Below are 25,465 nucleotides of genomic sequence, written 5' to 3'. Positions count from 1 at the left end.
AGCAATACAGATAGAACAATCAGGAACAAAGTCTCCTCCTCTGTGCTCCCATGGTGGCAATGTTTCTCTTCGCATCTCAGGAGCTGTCTCAATCCAGCAAGCCTTATAAGACAAAGCACTTGCTCCAAAGGCCTCAGCATTTCTCTCATGTCTCTACTATAATGATATTTATCGGCTGTGCTTTGCAGATGCCATAACACACTTGAGAAGGAATTAAATGTCCCTTTGTGCCTCACATACATAGGCTAATGCTACACATAGAACACTGCAAAGTGCACATACACATCTACGAACGGGATCACTCGTCTTCTTAGTCAATCCGCCTGTTTTTAAAGTCAGTCAGATTTATTCCCTTGTTAACGGCTGTCAAATGACCATTTTCTAACCGTTAGTCACGCTGTATTGACAGTGAACGACAGATACCATACACTGCATGGGCAACATTTTGGCGTCTATGGAGTCAACAAAAGTCTGAGACATTATCAAGAGAAGAATTACCTGTCAATGTTAAGCGTTACCACCAAGATTAGCTATGCAGTGTGTGCTGAAAGGAAAACCTTTATAGACTTAATATATTATTGCAAGGTTGACTGAATGTGTTGTCCCCCACAATGAAATCGGGGAAGGGACTGTGGATCTGGCTCTGTCTGTTAGTACATTCATACGTTAGTCACACGCGATATCTAAGGCAGCACTTGGGTGAATGAATCGTACGTCAAACGCCATATCTCAGACAGCACTTGGGTGAATGATGCATCTTGCCATAGTAATCGGCGATTGGCCAGGTGGTGGCACTATAACAAGAGATTGAAAATGCAAACTTTAAAAGGTCACGCTCCTCACACCGTTTTGACCTAAAGTCATGAAATTCAGTACATAGGTCCCTCTCCTCACAAGGAACACATTTGCCTCAGGGACCCATAAGGTCCGCCATTATGGATTTTTTGTTATACTCTTCGAGCACCGAATGACCGATCTGCACAAAACTTGATATTTGGAAACTATGGACAAAGGTCTCTCAAAAATATTTTCCAGACTAGTACCTAAAACAACATGGCCGCTATTGACAATCAACATTCAGGTGGGCGTGGTCTGGCACGTAAATGCATATAAATCTGTCAAGGATATTCGTATTGTAACACAATTTGGTACACATGTTGCAAACACTGTCAAGACTCAACATATGCAAGAAAATTCATAACGGCACATGTTTACAGTACCAGTCAAAAGTTTGGACACACCAAATCATTCAATAATTATTATTATTATTGACTATTTTCTACATTGTAGAATAATAGTGAAGACATCAAAACTATGAAATTACACATATGGAATCATGTAACCACAAAAGTGTTGAACAAATCAAAATATATTTTATATTTGAGATTCTTCAAAGTAGCAACCCTTTGCCTTGATGACAGCTTTGCACACTCTTGGCATTCATGCTTCATGAGGTAGTCACCTGAAATGCATTTAAATTAAAACAGGTGTGCCTTGTTAAATGTTAATTTGTGGAATTTCTTTCCTTCTTAATGCGTTTGAGCCAATCAGTTGTGTTGTGACAAGGTAGGGGTGGTATAAAGAAGATAGCCCTATTTGGTAAAAGCAAGTCCATATTTTGGCAAGAACAGCTCAAATAAGCAAAGGGAAATGACAGTCCATCATTACTTTAAGGCATGAAGGTCAGTCAATACGGAACATTTCAAGAACTTTGAACGTTTTTTCAAGTGCAGTTACAAAAACCATCAAGCGCAATGATGAATGAGGACCGCCACAAGAAAGGAAGACCCAGAGTTACCTCCGCTGCAGAGGATTCGTTCATTAGAGTTACCAGCCTCAGAAATTGCTGCCCAAATAAATGCTTCACAGAGTTCAAGTAACAGACACATCTCAACATCAACTGTTCAGAGGAGACTGCATGAATCAGGCCTTCATGGTCGAATTGCTGCAAAGAAACCACTACTAAATGAAACCAATAAGAAGAAGAGACTGCTTTGGCGAAGACACATGAGCAATGGACATTAGACCGGTGGAAATCTGTCTGGTCTGATGAGTCCAAATTTCAGAGTTTTGGATCCAACCGCTGTGTCTTTGTTAGATGCAGAGTAGGTGAACGGATGATCTCTGTATGTGTGGTTCCCACGTGAAGCATTGAAGATGGTGTGGAGGTGCTTTGCTGGTGACACTGTCAGTGAATTCAAAGCACACTTATCCAGCATGGCTACCACAGCATTCTGCAGCGATACGCCATCCAATCTGGTTTGTGCTTAGTGGGACTATCATTTGTTTTTCAACAGGACAATGACCCATCACACCTCCAGGCTGTGCTAGGGCTATTTGACCAAGAAGGAGAGTGATGGAGTGCTGCATCAGATGACCTGGCCTCCACAATAACCCGACCTCAACCCAAATGAGATGGTTTGGGATGAGTTGGACTGCAGAGTGAAGGAAAAGCAGCCAACAAGTGCTCAACATACACTAACGTTAAAACATTTGGGGTCACTTAGAAATGTCCTTGTTTTTTTAAGAAAATCACATTTTTTTGTCCATTAAAATGACATCAAATTGATCAGAAATACAGTGTAGACATTGTTAATGTTGTAAATGACTATTGTAGCTTGAAACGGTAGATTTCTTTATGGAATATCTACATAGGCATACAGAGGCCCATTACCAGCAACCATCACTCCTGTATTCCAATGGCACATTGTGTTAGCTAATCCAAGTTTGTCATTTTAAAAGGTTAATTGATCATTAGAAAAGTCTTTTGCAATTATGTTAGCACAGCTGAAAACTGTTGTACTAATTAAAAAAGCAAGAAAACTGGCCTTCTTTAGACTAGTTGAGTATCTGGAGCATCAGCATCTGTGGGTTTCATTACAGGCTCAAAATGGCCAGAAATAAAGACCTTTTCTCTGAAACTCATCAGTCTATTCTTGTTCTGAGGAATGAAGACTATTCCATGCGAGAAATTGCCATGAAACTGAAGATCTCGTACAACGCTGTGTACTACTCCCTTCACAGAACAGCACAAACTGTCTCTAACGAGAATAGAAAGTGGAGTGGGAGGCCCCGGTGCACAACTGAACAAGAGGACAAGTACATTAGAGTGTCTAGTTTGAGAAACAGACACCTCACAAGTCCTCAACTGGCAGCTTCATTAAATAGTACCCGCAAAACACCAGTCTCAACATCACCAGTGAAGAGGCGACTCCGGGATGCTGGCCTTCTAGGCAGATTTGCAAAGAAAAAGCCATATCTCAGACTGGCCAATGCAAAGAAAAGATTAAGATGGGCAAAAGAACATAGACACTGGACAGAGGAAGATTGGAAAAAAGTGTTATGGACAGACGAATCTAAGTTTGAGGTGAGACACAGAAAAAATGAAAAGATGCTGGAGGAGTGCTTGACGCCATCTGTCAAGCATGGTGGAGGCAATGTGATGGTCTGGGGGTGCTTTGGTGGTGGTAAAGTGGGAGTTTTGTACAGGGTAAAAGGGATCATGGAGAGGCCAGCACAGTCACCAGATCTCAACCCTATTGAGCTGTTGTGGGAGCAGCTTGACCGTATGGTACGTAAGAAGTGCCCATCAAGCCAATCCAACTTGTGGGAGGTGCTTCAGGAAGCATGGGGTGAAATCTCTTCAGATTACCTCAACAAATTGACAACTAGAATACCAAAGGTCTGCAAGGCTGTAATTGCTGCAAATGGAGGATTCTTTGATGAAAGCAAAGTTTGAAGGACACAATTATTATTTCAATTAGAAATCATTATTTATAACCTTGTCAATGTCTTGACTATATTTCCTATTCATTTTGCAACTCATTTCATGTATGATTTCATGGAAAACAATGACATTTCTAAGTGACCCCAAACTTCTGAAAGGTAGTGTATGTGGGAACTCCTTCAAGACTGTTGGAAACGCATTCCAGGTGAAGCTGTTTGAGAGAATGCCAAGAGTATGCAAAGCTGTCATCAAGGCAAAGGGTGGCTACTTTGAAGAATCTAAAATCTAAAATATATTTTGATTTGTTTAACACTTTTTTGGTTACTACATGATTCCATATGTGTTACTTCATAGTTTTGATGTCTTCACTATTATTCTACAATGTACAAAATATAAAAAATAAAGAAAAACCCTTGAATGAGTAGGTGTGTCCAAACGTTTGACTGGTACTGTTTATCTATTGATCTGTTTGACTCAGAGTGATGAAATTTGGCACACATGCTCAGGGACATGAGTAACTGACCCACACAATATCTCAGACCCCACTGGCCCAATTTTGACTAAACTTAGGTGAATGATATGTCTTGCCATGAAGATCCGGCATTTACAAAATGGCCCAAGGGGGGCGCTATAGTTATCAACTGTATGTATGTCAGTCCACACACGATTTCTCAGAAACCACTGACCCGATTTTGATGAAACTTGGTTGAATGACCCGTAATTTACAAAATTACACAATGGCCGAAGGGTGGTGCTGCATCATTGTTAAATGATGCCTTGTTAAAATATCTGAGGACCATTCTAGCCAATTGTGAACATTTGATACAAAAGAAAGAAGAAAGTAATTAACCATGTTCTTATTACAATTACAAGCACGGCCAAGATCTCTCAAAGGGACCACATTAATCAACATCATTTGAATCTGTTTGTGACTGAATTTAGTGTATGATTTCTAAACTGAGAAGACAAACGTTTAAAGGAAGAAAAAAAGGGATGTTAAAAATTTTGACTCCCTAGAACGTATAAATCTTTGCAGATTATTGAATTCCATTCAAAGCACCAGCAACAAATGAAAGCCCTGTGTGAGCACATGAAATCTACCAATACAAAATAGTTATGAATTTGACATGTGTATTCAAAAGCAGATAGTTACATTCCTCTATGCAATCTTTGTGAGGCAGCTTTGTAGAAAGACAAAGCCATTCTATGCCCATTGTAAAATAACATGCTGGAGATTGATTGATTTATGTAATAAAGGAGGTTGGAATTGTATGTTTACAACAAATACACAAAGCACTGAATGTGTTTTTACATCAGAAAATTATTCTTTAACCTTTTACACAAATGTTTTTTTTCATTTGTATCTTAATAAAAGCAGCTTGAAGCCACCAACCTTAATGTAGTTCATTATGTTACTATGTGGTAGAGTAACTGCAGCATATTGTAGTCTACAATATGCTTACACCCATAGACAACTGTGAGATCCTATTTCCCAGACGCTGGGTGTTTGTATACAAATCTCTGATGGAATCAGTCTCTGGAATTGGCTCAAAAAACCCCAGAAAACATCAAGAGTGAAAAGGAAATAAAGAGGGATGGGAAAACTCTGAACCCAAATCCATAGTAACCAAGAGTCAGCATGCCAGTGCTTGGAATTGAAATAAATAATATACATTGAGTGTACAAAACATTAGGAACACCTGCTCTTTCCATGAATAAAGGTGAAAGCAGTGGTGGAAAAAGTATCCAATTTTCATACTTGCATTATGCATTTAATTCAATTGTAATGAATACATTATAAGTACATATGCATCGGCCCAATGTGGGCAGCCTACATAGAGGCAATATTTTAGCCCATGTTTACTGGGGAAATAATGGCTTATTTCAGGCTGCCTTCACCAGATATGGGCTGCCCACACTAGGCCAAACTGGGCAAATGTTTTGTGGGCCAATGTAGAGCCGATGAGCAAAAAAGCTTTGGCTCAATGTTGGCAGCAAACACGTGGACAATATTTTCGCCCGCATTTGGCCCACATCATGCCAATGTGGACATGTTTGCTGGGTATTCTTATTCCTTACAGATAGCTCCTCCCCTCTGTTTGTTGCTGTCAGATGCTTATGCTCCTTTTACTGACTTTTCTCTGTATGCTTATATCTTGTGGAGTTCTTTCTCTTCGCTAAGTTTTCCTTCTGTGCTGTTAAACTTTTATATCCCACTCTATCACACCTGACCCTATTTTAGGGCTGTATTTTGCATACTAATCATACTAGTCTTTCCCTGTCTCTTGTTGACCTGTGCAAGGAGTAGAAAGGCAGGCCACCACCCAGCCCCTCCCTCTAGTGGTCCTTTAGTGGCCACCCACATCATTAGACAAGGCAGTGGGCAGCAGGAACACTGTCTCCATCCTAGGTGTCCTCTCCAGTAGCCAGTAATTTACCCAGCCTACTCCATGTGTGAAGGCTGCTGCCCTGCCTGCTCTCTCAGTCCTGTTTCAGCTCTACAAACACATTGGTCTGGAGCCTGTGTGATAGCATGGCTGAGCATGAATGTATGAGGTGTATAAGGAGTGCTGCTTGTTTAGTCAGGAGCTCTGACTGTTTGGTTCGGCCTGGGAGCTACATGCACACTCTTGTTGGGAGCCTGTCCACTTGCCTATCTATCTGTCTGTCTGTCCTGATGGCTCAAACATTGTGTAGCTCTCCCCAAGCCCATCACCATGCTGACCGCAGGATGTGGCTAGCTCTTCTCGAAAGAGAAGAAATGCCTCAAAAGCATTTGGAGAGGTCTCGCTCTAATAGAAACATGCAAACTCACCATCATTTGCATGCTTTTACTTTTTATGGTCACTCCCTTAGAACGCTGTACTATGATAATGCTTATTTGATGATTAGTACTCTTGCTAATAGAGAGCAATAGTAATGCCATATTTTTGTAGGCACTAACGGAGGCTAACTCTGCAATGGCTTGTTGTTTAAAACCGATGAAATTAGGTTTAGGAGTTCTTATACATTTTGCTAGGTAACATAACCTTTTGTGAATTTTAAAGCATTTATATATTCAAAACAAATAAAAAGCTCAAACTACACCTCCGATCGCATGCCTTTGACATCTAGCTAACAGGCTTAGCTTACCTTATGAGACATACCCAAAGTCTCCTCTGGACAACATTGTTCGGGAACTGATCAAATTAGCTCCTTTCCACTGAAGAGATATGGTTGAAGCCTGGAGCAAAGAAATATACCATCCTTGCATTTTCAGTTCGAGCTGGTTAGCAGAAAGCTAACTAGCTTTTTGGCGGACTGTAGCGTAGACTAGTTTGCGTGGTCGGCCTAGTGACGTGAAATGTTTTTGAGAAGTATGTTCTAGTTCCATTTCTCTGACAGTTAAGATTTGTTAGCAACTGACTTTTTTTGATCACATAAAGGCTTCATAATTCATAAAGGTCCTGTTAACTGACTGATATTATCTCATAGAACAAAACATGTAAGGTCTCCTAAGCCTATGATAACCTCAGACCTTATTATCGGCATATATCACAAGACCATTTATTTTCGCTGTTCATTTCCCACATTGGAATGCCCAACAAACCAGAGGTAGAAAATGCTAACTCATTTCCGGTTTTTAGGACTACAAGCACTATAACACTGACAAGTGATATGTTGTTCAAAATACACATGAAACTGCCACACATTACTGATAAGTGTCTGAATGTGTTGCCTACAATTAAGACATTTAATTTCATCTATTTAACTATGAATCAGCATAATGCTGTCTTAGTTCAGAAAAAAAGTTTGACAATTATCTTGTTTAATTATATATTATATTAAAAGTAAGACAATGCTCCTATTTAATTATACATGATAGGATTCACAGAGAGTATGCTGAAATAGTCATATTCTAACTTGGAAATATTCTGTTTTTTAAGTCTCAGCATTATACGTAATGTGAGTAAGCCCACTTTGTGAGTCTGAGGCTGTGTGGAGGTAATGCTTACAGTACAGCCAAGGCTGATTTGCTACTGCAGGCAGGTTGGTGACTCAGAGGAGACACTGCAGTGACACTGACTGCATGCATGCTGGCTGGCCTCTCTGGCACCTGTCTGTCTGGACATTGGGAACACTCAGTTCCATCTTCACTGCAGGTGAAGTGGGCCAAAAGCATTTCTCCAAAATCATCAAACCATTTTTTGCAATATTTCTCCTTTTAGGAGCACAATATTGAATGAGATACTGAAAGTTTTGAATTCAGGACAAAAAATGTATCGCTTTGCCACATTTTTTGCAGCATTACTTTAGTGCCTTGTAAACAGGATGCATGTTTTGGAATATTTTTATTCTGTACAAGATTCCTTCTTTTCACTCTGTCAATTAGGTCAGTATTATGGAGTAACTACAATGTTGTTAATCAATCCTCAGCCATTAAACTCAGTAACTGTTTTAAAGTCACCATTGGCCTCATGGTGAAATCCCTGAGCGGTTTCTTTCCTCTCCGGCAATTGAGTTAGGAAGGATGCCTGTATCTTTGTAGTGACCCCCTTTACTCCACACACAGAGATGGGTACAAAGCTCTCCCTCGCCCTCCACTTGGCAAGTCTGACCATAATTCTGTCCTCCTGATTCCTGCTTACAAGCAAAAACTAAAGCAGGAAGCACCAGTGACTCGGTCAATAAAAAAGTGTTCAGATGAAGCAGATGCTAAGCTACAAAACTGTTTTCCAGCACAGACTGGAATATGTTCCGGGATTCTTCCGATGGCATTGAGGAGTACACCACATCAGTCACGCTTCATCAATAAGTGCATCGATGACTCATCCCCAAAGTGACTGTAGTTACATACCCCAACCAGAAGCCATGCATTACAGGCAAGATCTGCACTGAGCTAAAGTGTAGAGCTGCCACTTTCAAGGAGCGGGACTCTAACCCGGAAGCTTATAAGAAATCCCGCTATGCCCTCCGGCAAACCATCAAACAGGCAAAGCATCAATACAGGACTAAGATTGAACCGTACTACACCGGCTCCGACGCTCGTCAGAGATGGCAGGGCTTGGAAACTATTATAGACTACAAAGGGAAGCACAGCCGATAGCTGCCCAGTGACACGAGCCTACAAGACGAGCTAAATAACTTCCATGCTCGCTTCGAGGCAAGTAACACTGAAACACGCATGAGAACATCAGCTGTTCCGGACAACTGTGTGATCATGTTCTCCGCAGCCGATGTGAGTAAAACCTTTAAACAGGTCAACATTCACAAGGCCACAGGGCCAGACGGATTACCAGGACGTGTACTCTGAGCATGCGCTGACCAACTGGCAAGTGTCTTCACTGACATTTTCAACCTCTCCCTGTCTGAGTCTGTAATACCAACATGTTTCAAGCAGACCACCATAGTCCCTGTGCCCAAGAACACTAAAGTAACCTGCCTAAATGACTACCGACCCAAAGCACTGACGTCTGTAGCCATGAAGTGCTTTGAAAGGCTGGTCATGGCTCACATCAACACCATTATCCCAGAAACCCAGGACCCACTCCAATTTGCATACCGCCCCAACAGATCCACAGATGATGCAATCTCTATTGCACTCCACACTGCCCTCCTGTACTCCCTGTTCACTCATGACTGCACGGCCAGGCACGACTCCAACACCATCATTAAGTTTGCCAATGCCAGTGGTAGGCCTGGTCACCAACAATGACGAGACAGCATATAGGGAGGAGGTCAGAGACCTGGCCGTGTGGTGCTAGGACAACAACCTCTCCCTCAACGTGATCAAGACAAAGGAGATTATTGTGGACTACAGAAAAAGGAGGACCGAGGACACCCCCATTCTCATCGACGGGGCTGTAGTTGAGCAGGTTGAGAGCTTCAAGTTCCTTGGTGTACACATCACCAACAAACTAACATGTTCCAAGCACACCAAGACAGTTGGGAAGAGGGCACGACAAAACCTATTCCCCCTCAGGAGACTGAAAAGATTTGGCATGGGTCCTCAGATCCTCAAAAGGTTCTAAAGCTGCAACATCGAGAGCATCCTGACTGGTTGCATCACTGCCTGGTATGGCAACTGCTCTGCCTCTGACCACAAGGCACTACGGAGTTTAGAGTTTTTATTTAACTCGGCAAGTCAGGTAAGAACAAATTCTTATTTACAATGACGGCCTACTCCAGCCAAACCCAAAGTGGGGTAGAGTAGGGCGCACGGCCCAGTACATCACTGGGGCCAAGCTTCCTGCCATCCAGGACCTCTATACCAGGCGGTGTCAGAGGAAGGCCCTAAAAATGGTCAAAGACTCCAGCCACCCTAGTCATAGACTGTTCTCTCTGCTACCGCACGGCAAGTGGTACCAGAGCGCCAAGTCTACATCCAAGAGGCTTTTAAACAGCTTCTACCCCCAAGCCATAAGACTACTGAAATTCTAATCAAATGGCTACCCAGACTATTTGCATTGCCCCCCCTTCTTTTTTTGTATTTTTTTATTTCACCTTTATTTAACCAGGTAGGCTAGTTGAGAACAAGTTCTCATTTACAACTGCGACCTGGCCAAGATAAAGCAAAGCAGTGCGACACAAATAACAACACAGCGTTACACATGGAATAAACAAACATAGTCAATAACACAATAGAGAAACAAATGTCTATATACACTGTGTGCAAATGAGATAATATAAGGGAGGTAAGGCAATAAATAGGCCATAGTGGCGAAATAATGACAATTTAGCAATTAAACACCGGAGTGATAGATGTGCAGAAGATGAATGTGCAAGTAGAGATATTGGGGTGCAAAGGAGCAAAAAATAAATAACAGTATGGGGATGAGGTAGTTGGATGGGCTATTTACAGATGGGCAATGTACAGGTACAGTGATCTGTGAGCTTCTCTGACAGCTGGTGCTTAAAGTTAGTGAGGGAGATATGGGTCTCCAGCTTCAGTGAATTTTGCAATTCATTCCAGTCATTGGCAGCAGAGAACTGGAAGGAAAGGCGGCCAAAAGAGGAATTGGCTTTGGGGGTGACCAGTAAAATATATCTGCTGGAGTGCGTGCTACGGGTGGGTACTGCTATGGTGACCAGTGAGCTGAGATAAGGCTGGGCTTTACCTAGCAAAGACTTATAGATGACCTGGAGCCAGTGGGTTTGGCGACGAATATGAAGCGAAGGCCAGCCAACAAGTGCATACAGGTCATAGTGGTGGGTAGAATATGGGGCTTTGGTGACAAAACTTATGGCACTGTGATAGACTGTATCCATTTTGCTGAGTAGAGTGTTGGAGGCTATTTTGTAAATGACATCGCCGAAGTCAAGGATCGGCAGGATAGTCAGTTTTACGAGGGTATGTTTGGCAGCATGAGTGAAGGAGAATTTGATGCCGATTCTAGATTTAATTTTGAATTGGAGATGCTTAACATGAGTCTGGAAGGAGAGTTTACAGTCTAACCAGACACCTAGGTATTTGTAGTTGTCCACATATTCTAAGTCAGAACCGTCCAGAGTAGTGATGCTGGACGGGCGTGCAGGTGCAGGCAGCGATCAGTTGAAGAGCATGCATTTAGTTTTACTTGCATTTAAGAGCAGTTGGAGGCCACGGAAGGAGAGTTGTATGGCATTGAAGCTCGTCTGGAGGTTAGTTAACACAGTGTCCAAAGAAGGGCCAGAGGTATACAGAATGGTGTCGTCTGCGTAGAGGTGGATCAGAGAATCACCAGCAGCAAGCGCGACATCATTGATGAAAATAGAGAAAAGAGTCGGACTGCCAGAGGTCCGGACAACAGGGCCTCCGATTTGACACACTGAACTCTGTCTGAGAAGTAGTTGGTGAACCAGGCGAGGCAGTCATTTGAGAAACCACTATCTGGTTATTATCTATGCATAAGTCACTTTAATAACTCTACCTACATGTACATATTACCTCAATTACCTCCAATAACCGCACATTGACTCTGTACCGGCACCCCCTGTATATAGCCTCGCTATTGTTATTTTACTGCTGCTCTTTAATTATTTCTTATTTTATTTCTTATTTTCTCTAGGTATTTTTCTTAAAACTGCATTGTTGGTTAAGGGCTTGTAAGTAAGAATTTCACTGTAAGGTCTACACCTTTTGTATTCGGCAAATGTGGCAAATACAATTTCATTTGATTGTCGAAAGAGTTCCACAGGGATATTGGACATTGTTGACTCCAATGCTTCCCACAGTTGTGTCAAGTTGGCTGGATGTTCTTTGTGTAGTGGATCATTCTTGAAACACACGGGAAACAGTTGAGTGTGAAAAAACCCAGCAGCGTTGCAGTTCTTGACACATTCAAACCGGTGCCCAGTGCACAACGTTTTTTGGAAGAAAAAAACATGTATATACAGTACCAGTCAAAAGCTTGGCCACACCTACTCATTCAAGGGTTTTTCTTTATTTTTACTATTTTCTACATTGTAGAATAATAGTGAAGTCATCAAAACTATGAATGAACACATATGGAATCATGTAGTAACAAAAAAAGTGTTAAACAAATCAAAATATATTTTTGATATTTGATTCTTCAAAGTAGCCACCCTTTGCCTTGATGACAGCTTTGCACATTCTTGGCATTCTCTCAACCAGCTTCATGAGGAATGCATTTCAATTAACAGGTGTGCCTTTTTAAAATGTTATTTGTTACTTCCCACAGCTATGTGTGGGCTAGACCGTGTGGGACTGGTGTAGGTTAGCCCACGTTGGGCTGGTGTGGGATTGCTGTGGGCTAGCCCGTGCTGGGCTGGTGTGGGTTTGGTGTGGGCTAACCTGTGTCCACCTTGCTCACCGAATACCCACATGGGGCCAATGGGGTCATGTTTCCTGGGATAAGGCTATAATGGTTGACTTTGACAGTTCCTCCTCCTCTCTTCTTTTCCTCTTCCTGGGTGTGTACCTGTCTCTTACACCTTTGACTCCCACAGTCCAGAGCTTTGACTTTAATCCGAATGGGACATTCCTTAAATATGAAGAATGACTTAAAGCTCTCTCATCCTTATGTACTACCAACAGCGTATTTATCATCATATGTAATTAATAAGGGCTATTGAATATGTGCCCCTAGTGTCAACAATAATAAATACATTTTTTCTTTCAAGCATCATTTGAGAATGATCTATGTTGTTGAGCCACCAAGAAATGTAAGAAAGTGGCAAAGGCACTAGGGGACGAATCAATACACGATACAATATGATATTACTTTCTGCTTGTTTACTTTTCTAGGGCCATATAAAATCTATGCTATGCAAAGTTTGGACGGAATTACAGAAGACAGACATTAAAATGAAATTCAACAATATTCAAAAATGTATTGAACTTAGTAGTAAATCCACTAAATATAATGAACTTTATTATTTCATTTGCCCAAGTTAATCATAAGACATGAACAAAATGCTTCAGTGATTTGTAGTTTCCTGCAACTTTCTGAAACAACACAGGAATGTCCCTGTCTGTGTGTGTCTGAGGTGCACACGTACGACTACACTTTATGTAGCCATTAGCGATGATGCTAATGATAACCATAGAGATGGAAAGGCTTTCCCAAAAACCTTCTCAATTCAATGTTAACTACAAAGTAGCCTATGCCTACATGGCAGAATGATATCCCGATTATTTGCATCAATCATTTGTTTTCCAAACTCTGCAATCACATGCACAGTACAGAAAATCATCCAAACAATGGGCTCTGGCAGGTGCACACTTGAATTAAGGTGCACCCACCTGAAAATCAAAATGTTGTAGATTTTTCAAGACCTCAAAGGTGGTCTCCTGAGGTGGTTTAAGTATTGTTGTGGACTTAGAGCATCCAATTTGGTTGTTTTTCTAAAAAAATCTAACATTTTGAGACCGAAAACCTGAAGAATTTCTTTTTTAAACAGAAACCTGGAAAAACAAAACAGAGAAAACGGAATTTAGGGAAACAATTTTATGGAATCAGGCAAAACAAAATGATTTTTTATCATCCTACAGAAAGAGAATGATTCAGACAGTCAATAAGATCACTTTTGGAGCACTACGACGATCACTTTAAACTGACATTTTCCCTAGGTGCTATTACCCCTCCCTCTCTATCCCTGAGATGAGCAAAATTACATCTATAATAACAACTCATGTGCAAATTGCTATGTGTAGAACAGTTTCCTCTTCGACTACAGTGGTGAACCTGCTGTAGCTGTTCACTGCCTGACCTTTAATAGATGGCCACATTTTACACGGTAAGAGCTAATAAAGAGTAATGGGCCTGTGGCTTCACTAAGAGAATAGCTATTTTTGAGTTCATGAGAGAAAGCATCATCTTGGAGATTAAAGAGTATTGACCAGGGAAAAGTAAACAACAGCAGCAGCAGTAGCTGTACTCCTTGGATGTGTTTGTTAAAGCTGTGGGGCAGAGAAGAGAAGAACCCCGGCCACCACATTCTCGTCCCAATGTGCCTTGCTGTGAGAGACAGCGGGGACACTATTAGTTGCTAAAAAGGAACAATCAGGTGCTGTGATGAGGCCTGATGCGTCTGGAACACTGTTATCAAAGAAGGTTATCAATCAGTGAGTGACCTGGGCTGGGCTGTAGACATTACTGGTCTCCTGGTTGCAGAGAAGAAGGGCTCCATTGTGCCAGAGCAGGCAGCGCACACGGCTGTAGGGGAGGATACAAGGCCAGGCCAGAGAGCTTTTGGCCTGGACAGGGAGGATGAGACAAGCACAGATTTGTGGGCCAATCAGTATTCCCAGGGCCGCTCCGGACTTTTCTAAAACATAAACTGGCCGCCTAATGAATCTCTTGCCCTTACACTGATCTTTATTGCAAAGTGATATCGTAAATCAGGGCAAACACAGGGCCTCACGGAGGGCAAAGTGAGTCGGCCTCTTTGTGTGCACTGAGGGACATTTAATAATGAGAGCAGACCAGGGGAATAAGTGGACACAAACCCACCAAAGATCTATACACTGCTGCTCAGACAACATACTGCACGGTGCAGGGCACAACGGGTGTAAAAAATAAAGTATGTAACATAATAAAAATGTTCCAGTAAACATTATGAGGATGAGAAAATGCAAAACATTTTAATTGTAAAAAAATATAGTTCACTTCTCCGCCGGTCTCACTACAGGAAACGGCACACACTGAAATCTCCATTCTCACCACATCTGACTAAGCACAGGTCAGTAAAATGCTGCTTACACTTTCATATTACCCAAAAGGATTGCTCTCAGACCACAACTTGAAGCTCAGCGATATTCATTGCAGAAGATTTACAGTTCAAAATATGAAGACAAAAAAGATCAGATACATTGCTGTAATATAAGGAATTATAGTGACTATCGTCATCGGGCTGTTACCTTATGCCGGGCATACACTAAACGATTTTGCCATGAATTTGCCACATTTTTGCTGTCCCAGAAACATTTTCATGATTAGGGTGAAATCCTATAAACTTGGGCTAGGATCAGTTACGTCGGGACTCGCGTAGTTTGAGCGGGTCAAGGACGCACTGATGATGGCTGTTCGGTTCCAGACCCGTGACAGATTTCCAGATAATTTTCTGCCATGTCAGAAATGTTGGTTGTGCATCTTGTAGTATGAGCAGTGCTACGACACAATTGGGCAAGGACTACTGCCAATAGTCAAAGAGCACTCAGCACGTGAGACCAAAACAATGATGGCGAAGAGCGAAGGAAAAACAATACGCACCGTGTGGACCGAGGTGATGGAAGACAGATTGGTGGAGCTGTGGAGAGAACGTGGCTGCCTTTTCAATATTACCTCTGCCTCCTGACATGACAGAAACCAAAAAAATCAAAGCTGGGGGGGATAGTCAAGGATAGTCCTTACCAGAGTCGTGTGGAGAGAGTCTATTGCTCTGGTCCTTAACAGCTACAAGTGGCCCTGACAAACCTCTTCACTCTCTCTTCATTGGACAGTATAACACCTACAGTACCACTTGACCTCTTTTCCTCTTATCACAAATCAGGAAATCTACAGAATATTGAAAAAACATTACCACTGATTGCACACAATGTCATCGATGACAAGTAATCAAAACTACTCTTAAAACCTGTTAGGGCTAGGGGGCAGTATTTACACGGCCGGATAAAAAACGTACCCGATTTAATCTGGTTATTATTACTGCCCAGAAACTAGAATATGCATATAATTATTGGCTTTGGATAGAAAACACCCTAACGTTTCTAAAACTGTTTGAATGGTGTCTGTGAGTATAACAGAACTCATATGGCAGGCAAAAACCTGAGAAGATTCTGTACAGGAAGTGCCCTCTCTGACCATTCCTTGGGCTTCTTGACTCTTTTTATTGAAAACCTAGGATCTTTGCTGTAACGTGACACTTCCTACGGCTCCCATAGGCTCCCAGAACCCGGGAAAAAGCTGAATGACGTCTTTGCAGCCCCTGGCTGAAAAACATTAGTGCCTTTGGTAAGTGGTCTATCAGAGGACAATGAGACTGAGGCGCGTGCACGAGGCGACCCCATGTTTTTATTTTCTCTCTCTTTGAACGTAATCACGGTTTCCCGGTCGGAATATTATCGCTTTTTTACGAGAAAAATGGCATAAAAATTGATTTTAAACAGCGGTTGACATGCTTCGAAGTACGGTAATGGAATATTTAGAATTTTTTTGTCACGAAACGCGTCGGGCGCATCACCCTTCTTTACACTTCGGATAGTGTCTTGAACGCACTAACAAAACAGAGGATATTTGAACATAACTATTGATTATTTTGAACCAAACCAACATTTGTTATTGAAGTAGAAGTCCTGAGAGTGCATTCTGACGAAGAACAGCAAAGGTAATAACATTTTTCTTATAGTAAATCTGACTTTGGTGAGGGCTAAACTTGGTGGGTGTCTAAATAGCTAGCCCTGTGATGCCGGGCTATCGACTCAGAATATTGCAAAATGTGCTTTCACCGAAAAGCTATTTTAAAATCGGACATAGCGAGTGCATAAAGGAGTTCTGTATCTATAATTCTTTAAATAATTGTTATGTTTTTTGTGAACGTTTATCGTGAGTAATTTAGTAAATTCACCGGAAGTTTGCGGGAGGTATGCTAGTTCTGAACGTCACATGCTAATGTAAAAAGCTGGTTTTTGATATAAATATGAACTTGATTGAACAAAACATGCATGTATTGTATAACATAGTGTCCTAGGATTGTCATCTGATGAAGATCATCAAAGGTTAGTGCTACATTTAGCTGTGGTTTGGGTTTATGTGACATTATATGCTAGCTTGAAAAATGGGTGTCTGATTATTTCTGGCTGGGTACTCTGCTGACATAATCTAATGTTTTGCTTTTGTTGTAAAGCCTTTTTGAAATCGGACAGTGTGGTTAGATTAACGAGAGTCTTGTCTTTAAAATGGTGTAAAATAGTCATATGTTTGAGAAATTGAAGTAATAGCATTTCTAAGGTATTTGAATAACGCGCCACGGGATTCCACTGGCTGTTACGTAGGTGGGACGAAATTGTCCCACTGGCCCTAGAGAGGTTAATGATAATTGTGCATACAGAGAAGTAAGAATATCTGTGGAACAATGACTGCCTCATCCGCCTTGCCTGAGAGACCTGAGAACAATAGCTACAGTGAGGGAAAAAAGTATTTGATCCCCTGCTGATTTTGTACGTTTGCCCACTGACAAAGAAATGATCAGTCTATCATTTCAATGGTAGGTTTATTTGAACAGTGAGAGACAGAATAACAAACAAAAAATCCAGAAAAACGCATATCAAAAATGTTATAAATTGATTTGCATTTTAATTAGGGAAATAAGTATTTGACCCCCTCTCAATCAGAAAGATTTCTGGCTCCCAGGTGTATTTTATACAGGTAATGAGCTGAGATTAGGAGCACACTCTTAAAGGGAGTGCTCCTAATCTCAGCTTGTTACCTGTATAAAAGACACCTGTCCACAGAAGCAATCAATCAATCAGATTCCAAACTCTCCACCATGACCAAGACCAAAGAGCTCTCCAAGGATGTCAGGGACAAGATTGTAGACCTACACAAGGCTGGAATGGGCTACAAGACCATCGCCAAGCAGCTTGGTGAGAAGGTGACAACAGTTGGTGTGATTATTCGCAAATGGAAGAAACACAAAAGAACTGTCAATTTCCCTCGGCCTGGGGCTCCATGCAAGATCTCACCTCGTGGAGTTGCAATGATCATGAGAAAGGTGAGGAATCAGCCCAGAACTACATGGGAGGATCTTGTCGATGATCTCAAGGCAGCTGGGACCATAGTCACCAAGAAAACAATTGGTAACACACTACGCCGTGAAGGACTGAAATCCTACAGCGCCCGCAAGGTCCCCCTGCTCAAGAAAGCACATATACATGCCCGTCTGAAGTTTGCCAATGAACATCTGAATGATTCAGAGGAAAACTGGGTGAAAGTGTTGTGGTCAGATGAGACCAAAATGGAGCTCTTTGGCATCAACTCAACTCGCTGTGTTTGGAGGAGGAGGAATGCTGCCTATGACCCCAAGAACATCATCCCCAACGTCAAACATGGAGGTGGAAACATTATGCTTTGGGGGTGTTTTTCTGCTAAGGGGACAGGATAACTTCACCGCATCAAAGGGACGATGGACGGGGCCATGTACCGTCAAATCTTGGGTGAGAACCTCCTTCCCTCAGTCAGGGCATTGAAAATGGGTCGTGGATGGGTATTCCAGCATGACAATGACCCAAAACACACGGCGAAGGCAACAAAGGAGTGGCTCAAGAAGAAGCACATTAAGGTCCTGGAGTGGCCTAGCCAGTCTCCAGACCACAATCCCATAGAACATCTGTGGAGGGAGCTGAAGGTTCGAGTTGCCAAACGTCAGTCTCGGAACCTTAATAACTTGGAGAAGATCTGCAAAGAGGAGTGGGACAAAATCCCTCCTGAGATGTGTGCAAACCTGGTGGCCAACTACAAGAAACGTCTGACCACTGTGATTGCCAACAAGGGTTTTGCCACCAAGTACTAAGTCATGTTTTGCAGAGGGGTCAAATACTTATTTCCCTCATTAAAATGCTAATAATTGTAAAAAAAAATTGACATGCGTTTTTCTGGATTTTTTTGTTGTTATTCTGTCTCTCACTGTTCAAATAAACCTACCATTAAAATTATAGACTGATCATTTCTTTGTCAGTGGGCAAACGTATCAAATACTTTTTTCCCTCACTGTACTTCTCCAGTCAGAGGCTAAGCATCTAGCTTGGCATGTAACCTTCTCCTCTTTGTACTACAGAAGACACATACTGTGGCAAAGAAGGGGGTCGAGTGATAAATGGCAGATATGTGAGGGCAGAACTAATAAACGGGCTCTGCCCGATCACTAAAATGGCCACCCCGATCAGAACTACAGATCACAAAATGGCCGACTGCCAAAACTACAATTCCCAGAAGCAAGGGGAACCCTCAGAAGGTGGAGCCGACCCACAGATAAAAGGTCAAGAAAAACCAGGAAGAGAGAGAGAGGGCGGGAAGGATCTATGAACCATAGAGAAAGAGACAATCTACATTGGCTGGATTTACCGTGTACGAGCTGGACTGTTTTGGACTTACCTGTTGGCGTTTAGACCTGGACCTACCGAGAACCAGATTTGTGTACCGAACCCTGCTATCCTTGACCTTACCTGCGGCCTGGGTGGACCAGGACAGCGAAACAAACACACAGGTACTGTCATGTTCGAAAGAACTTTCATTCTGGGCTGACTTTGGTGACAGTTTCCCACTTAATTTGTGACAAACGCTCCTAACTTTGAAGAGGTTTGCCACACGTGGTGGAGAGTGTGGGCACTGGATTAACCATACCGCTGGTTAGGTAGAAAAAATAAACATTTAAAAAAAAAGTTTAGTTAGCACTCCAAAGGGGAGTAAGGTTTTTTTTGGGGGGGGGGCTTTGTTTGGTTAGGACTGTTTTTTCAGGAAAATGAGTATGGAGGGAGCCATACAGGCCCTGTTACAAGCGGCGGCCGCCCAACAAGAGGCAACTAGAGCTCAACAAATAGCTCATCAGGATGCAATGCGAATGTATCAGGACACGTTACAGGTCCAGCACCGCACCAACCAGCTGCTCAGAGAAGAGCAAGAGAGAAACACCCGGGAGTTAAGAGAAGGCCTAAAGGGGCTAGCGGACCAAATTGGGGTCAGTTACCAGCTGCAAATACCCAAAGGTGGGCCAATCATTTTCTTCAAAAAATGACAGCGCAGGATGATGTGGAAGCATATCTTACCACCTTCGAAAGGACGGCAGAGAGGGAGAAGTGGCCGAAAGAAGAATGGGCAGGGCTTCTGGCACCATACCTGGCAGGGGACGCTCAAAAAGCATATTTCGACCTGGAGTTGAAGGATGCACAGGATTACGATAAACTCAAGGGAGAGATTCTGACTAGACTGGGAGTGACCGATACCGTGAGGGCACACCGCTTCCAACAGTGGTCCTACAGACCGGGACAACCCCCCCAAACACAGATGTTCGACTTGATTCACCTGGCACAGAAATGGTTGCGACCGGAGACCCGTTCGTCCGCCGAGGTCGTCGAGACCATCGTACTCAACCAGTTTCAGCGAGGTCTACCCCAAGAAGTGCGACGATGGGTTGGCCAGAACGAGGTACTTTCCGCCGACCATCTCGTGGGCCTGATTGAACGGTATTGTACGGCAGGAACAGCTGAGCAGGCGCAGGAGGAAAGATTCCCATTCCCCAGGCCTGGGCGAACCAGCGGACAGGGTAAGACTGTCCCAACAGGTGGAGGGGGAGGAGAGCAGCGTGGGGCCATGAGGAAAGAATCAGAATCGGGCCGAGACACTAAGGGAAAAAACGGAAACCGGGACTGGGGTCGAGGAGGTCTCCCCCCCGGAACCCTATTATCTGTTACAATTGTAATCGACCGGGACATATTGCAGCCTACTGCCCTATTAAAGAAGAGCTAATGCAATGTAACCTCGGTGAAAAAGACGATGAGATATGGTATGCATGTCCCGTGGTAACCACTGTACTTGAAAGATCAAGAAACAAACATATGTGCAGGGTGAAGGTTGAAGGGAAGGAGGTTGAAGCACTACTGGATTCTGGCAGTATGCTAACCCTGGTCGTTGCAAACCTAGTGTCGACGCATAAACTGGATACAAGTCAGGATATCAGTGTTACGTGCATTCATGGGGATACCCGTCTGTACCCCACAGCATTAGTGAGCATACAAACAGAGGACGGTCTGCTGGTTTATGAGGTCAGCGTGGTCCCAAAGATGCCATATGATGTAATATTGGGTAGATACTTTCCTAACTTTGCGAAGTTAGGTCAAAAGAACGGCATATTTGAGAAGCCAACAACCCTGACCAAGCAGGAAGAAGCATGGGGCCTTCAACCAAGGCCAAGAAAAGAGGTCTCCCAGGGGCCAACCTCACAGGTACTAGTAGGGGAGGATGAAGTGGCAAACCTCGTTGATAATGAACAGCCCAGTACTAGTGGGGCTGGGGTCGATCTGAATCCAGAGGACGACTATCTAGAACCAGCAGACCTGGCAGGGTCCATGACTAATTTCGGGATGGCCCAACACCAGGATCCAACCCTGCAGCAAGCCAGAGCAGACGTGCAGGTCGTAGATGGTACTCCCATAAATGATAGGATGATGCCTAATAGTTTTCCCCACTTCATCATGAAAAATGGTTTGGTGTACAGAGTCTCAAAAATAGGGGTTGATGTGGTGGAACAGTTGTTGGTCCCCACCCGGTACAGGAAGACAGTACTGGATCTAGCTCATGGGCACATTCTGGGTGGACACCTTGGTATCGATAAAACCCGAGACCGGATTGTAAGGAGGTTTTACTGGCCAGGAATTCAGGCTGAAGTGGCTCGGCATTGTGGAGAGTGCCCGGAGTGCCAGGTAACAGCTCCCCGACCAGCGTTTAGAAGCCCGTTAGTGCCACTCCCCATAATCGAAACGCCATTTGAGAGGATAGCGATGGACATAGTGGGCCCACTACCCAAATCTGCCAGAGGGCACCAATACATTCTGGTCATTCTAGATTATGCCACTCGCTACCCAGAAGCCATTCCCCTTCGGACAATGGCTTCCAAAAATATCGCCAAGGAACTAGTGCTATTGTTCACCAGGGTTGGGGTCCCAAAGGAGATCCTTACTGACCAGGGGACCCCCTTTATGTCCCGCCTTATGGCGGACCTTTGTAAATTGTGGCAGGTGAAACAGTTGAGGACATCGGTTTACCATCCACAGACGGACGGGCTGGTTGAGAGATTCAACCGGACCCTGAAGTCAATGCTCAGGAAGGTAATCGACAAGGATGGGAAAAACTGGGATTGCATGTTGCCATATCTGATGTTTGCCATTAGAGAGGTTCCTCAAGCCTCGCTGGGGTTTTCTCCCTTCGAGCTGGTATATGGGAGGCACCCCCGGGGAATCTTAGACATCGCCCGGGAAACCTGGGAACACCAATCCACCCCGTATACTAGTGTCATAGAGCACGTCACGGCAATGCAAAACAGGATAGCCACAGTCATGCCCATCGTCAGAGAGCACATGAGACAAGCACAAGAGCACCAGCGGCACACTTATAACCGGCAGGCTACCCTGAGGGAATTTCAACCGGGAGATAAGGTGTTAGTGCTGATCCCCACGGTAGAGTGCAAACTACTAGCCACATGGAAAGGACCATATGAAGTACTGGAGAGAATAGGAGAAGTTAATTATCGGATCCGACAGCCAGGTCGACGGCCCCAGGAACAGATCTATCACATAAACCTGTTAAAAGCATGGAGAGAGAGAAACACTAATGGTCACGTACCCCACACACACTCAGGAGACAGCTGAAGTAAATATTTCACCTACTTTGTCCCCAGCACAAGTACAGGAAGTAAAGACCCTGATCCAGAAAAACAGAGATGGGTTTTCAGAAGTACCCGGCCGAACTGAGGTTACAGCTCATGATATCGTTTCCCTACCAGGGAGAAAAGTGAGCATGAGGCCATATCGGGTACCCGAGGCTCGACAGGCAGCGATTAGAGCAGAGACGGAGAAAATGTTGACAGCTGGAGTGATCGAAGAGTCACATAGTGAGTGGTCTAGCCCAATTGTGATGGTCTCCAAGCCCGATGGGTCTTTGCGGTTCTGTAACGACTTTCGGAAGGTAAATTAAATCTCCAAGTTTGATGCCTACCCCATGACCAGAGTAGACGAACTACTGGAGAAAATTGGTAAAGCTCGGTACATTACGACCCTGGACCTGACAAAAGGGTACTGGCAAATTCCTCTGACCCCCAGGGCCAAAGAAAAGACAGCCTTTGCAACCCCTGACGGTTTGTTTCAATACACCGTCATGCCATTCGGCCTACACGGGGCCCCAGCCACCTTTCAACGGCTCATGGACAAGGTCCTAAAACCGCACCAAACATATGCCGCAGCTTATTTAGATGACGTGGGGATCTACAGCCCAGATTGGGAATCCCACTTACCCCGGGTACAGGCGGTGTTAGACGCCCTTAGAAAGGCAGGGCTCACGGCGAACCCTGCCAAGTGTTATGTGGGGTTAGAGGAAACGGAGTATCTGGAATACACAGTGGGAAGAGGATAAATCAAACCCCAACGTAAGAAGGTGGAGGCAATTAGAGAATGGCCGAAACCAGTAAATAAGAAGCAGGTTCGAGCCTTCCTAGGGCTGACCGGGTACTACCGGAAGTTCATCCCAAGTTATGCCACAGTGGTCGCCCCACTCACCGACATGACTAGAGCCAGAGGGCCAAACATAGTCAAGTGGGATGAAAGGGCCACCAAAGCATTTAGGACATTACAGGAGGCCCTCTGCTGTAATCCAGTGCTGGTGGTACCAGACTTTGAGAGAGAGTTTGTGGTTCAGACGGATGCTTCAGAGGTCGGCTTGGGAGCAGTGCTGTCCCAAGAGGTAGAAGGGGTGGAACACCCCATCCTGTTTTTAAGCAGGAAGCTGGAACCACGGGAAACCAACTACTCAGTTGTTGAGAAAGAGGCGCTGGCAGTAAAGTGGGCTCTGGAAAGCCTGAAATACTACCTGCTGGGGCGCCACTTCACCCTCATCAGTGACCATGCACCACTCACCTGGATGCATAGGGCTAAAGAGAAGAACGCTCGGGTGATGCGGTGGTTTTTGAGTCTCCAACCGTTTCACTTTGACTTGAAACACAGAGCAGGAAAGGAAATGGGAAATGTGGATGGGTTATCCCGCATGCACGCATATTTTGCTGCGGTAGCCCGACCTAGGGGGTCGGATCTAGGGGGGAGATGTGTGGCAAAGAAGGGGGTCGAGTGATAAATGGCAGATATGTGAGGGCAGAACTAATAAACGGGCTCTGCCCGATCACTAAAATGGCCACCCCGATCAGAACTACAGATCACAAAATGGCCGACTGCCAAAACTACAATTCCCAGAAGCAAGGGGAACCCTCAGAAGGTGGAGCCGACCCACAGATAAAAGGTCAAGAAAAACCAGGAAGAGAGAGAGAGGGCGGGAAGGATCTATGAACCATAGAGAAAGAGACAATCTACATTGGCTGGATTTACCGTGTACGAGCTGGACTGTTTTGGACTTACCTGTTGGCGTTTAGACCTGGACCTACCGAGAACCAGATTTGTGTACCGAACCCTGCTATCCTTGACCTTACCTGCGGCCTGGGTGGACCAGGACAGCGAAACAAACACACAGGTACTGTCATATTCGAAAGAACTTTCATTCTGGGCTGACTTTGGTGACAGTTTCCCACTTAATTTGTGACAAACGCTCCTAACTTTGAAGAGGTTTGCCACAATACCCAGAGTATAAAAATGGCATATCAAATAGGTGGCTGTGTGATGTCAGGCAAGAAAGTAATCTGCGCACTGCCACACACCTTTTCAAACCCTCTCGTTAGTCATTTCCCCTCAAAATTCTAAAATCTGTCAAATAGATAAAAAAATAAATATTCAACAGGATATTTCTACAGTATAGGTCTCTACGTGTGACTATAACAAAACAACACCTCAGTGTAGCAGTAGCAACCATTTGTTATGCATGGTGGTGGAAGGAAGTGTTCAGGTTTAAAGTCAATGACTGGCTGAGCTACAGTCTTCTTTAATGGCTGTGAGAAATGGAGGGCAGCTCACATTAGAGGATGGAGGATGTGTCAGTTAGATTCAGCCTCAGGATGTTCTTTAATACGCCACCACAGTTCAGACACCTCACTGAGATCAGATCATCCTAGGCTGCCAGGGAAGAGAAGCTAGTATCTCACACCAATATACAACTACAGTCAAACATCTGTCTAGAACTACAAAGCTGACCAGATATTCCTTTCATAATTTGTTTCATATGACTTGAGTTTCCTTCTAACCGGGTACTGTGGCAGTACTGTAGCTGATGAAGGAACGCATGTATAATACAAGCTTTTAAAATGGTGAGCTGGTGCATAAAAAGCCTGTGCAGCATGGTAGCTCAGTATTATTTTACACTCACACAGGCCCAGGGTCACCCATATTACCGGACAATACATTCTACAACATGACAACACTGCATTTCTACGAAGGGAACCAGACTAGAAAATCACTTTTTCAACTAGACCTTACTCCTGGCTTAATCTGTCTTTTCATAGTTTCTGCTAATTTGGCATTTACTGAAAACAGAACCATACTATCTTAGTTATGTATCTATGGAAATATTGCAATCCTTTGAAGGAAAAAATCCACAGATACAGTAGGTCTTC

At 43.6% G+C, this 25,465-nt stretch overlaps 1 protein-coding gene across 2 annotated transcripts in view; it reads right to left on the bottom strand.

Moving 5' to 3' along the window:
• Positions 1-25,465, bottom strand: part of LOC106585532 (transmembrane protein 132C) — a 214,353-nt gene that overhangs the window by 173,762 nt on the left and 15,126 nt on the right. The window contains exon 1 of one of the 2 annotated variants that reach the window (XM_014171844.2): positions 6,860-7,278. The exons of the other annotated variant lie outside the window; for it this stretch is intronic. The gene's annotated coding sequence lies outside the window, so the exon portion shown is untranslated. Of the gene's footprint in view, positions 1-6,859; positions 7,279-25,465 lie in introns of those variants that run through there. 2 annotated transcript variants of the gene reach the window in all.

This window comes from Salmo salar, chromosome ssa24 (assembly GCF_905237065.1).
Source record: "Salmo salar chromosome ssa24, Ssal_v3.1, whole genome shotgun sequence".
NCBI classification, from domain to species: domain Eukaryota; kingdom Metazoa; phylum Chordata; class Actinopteri; order Salmoniformes; family Salmonidae; genus Salmo; species Salmo salar.
This window is presented reverse-complemented; position numbering and strand designations above follow the sequence as displayed.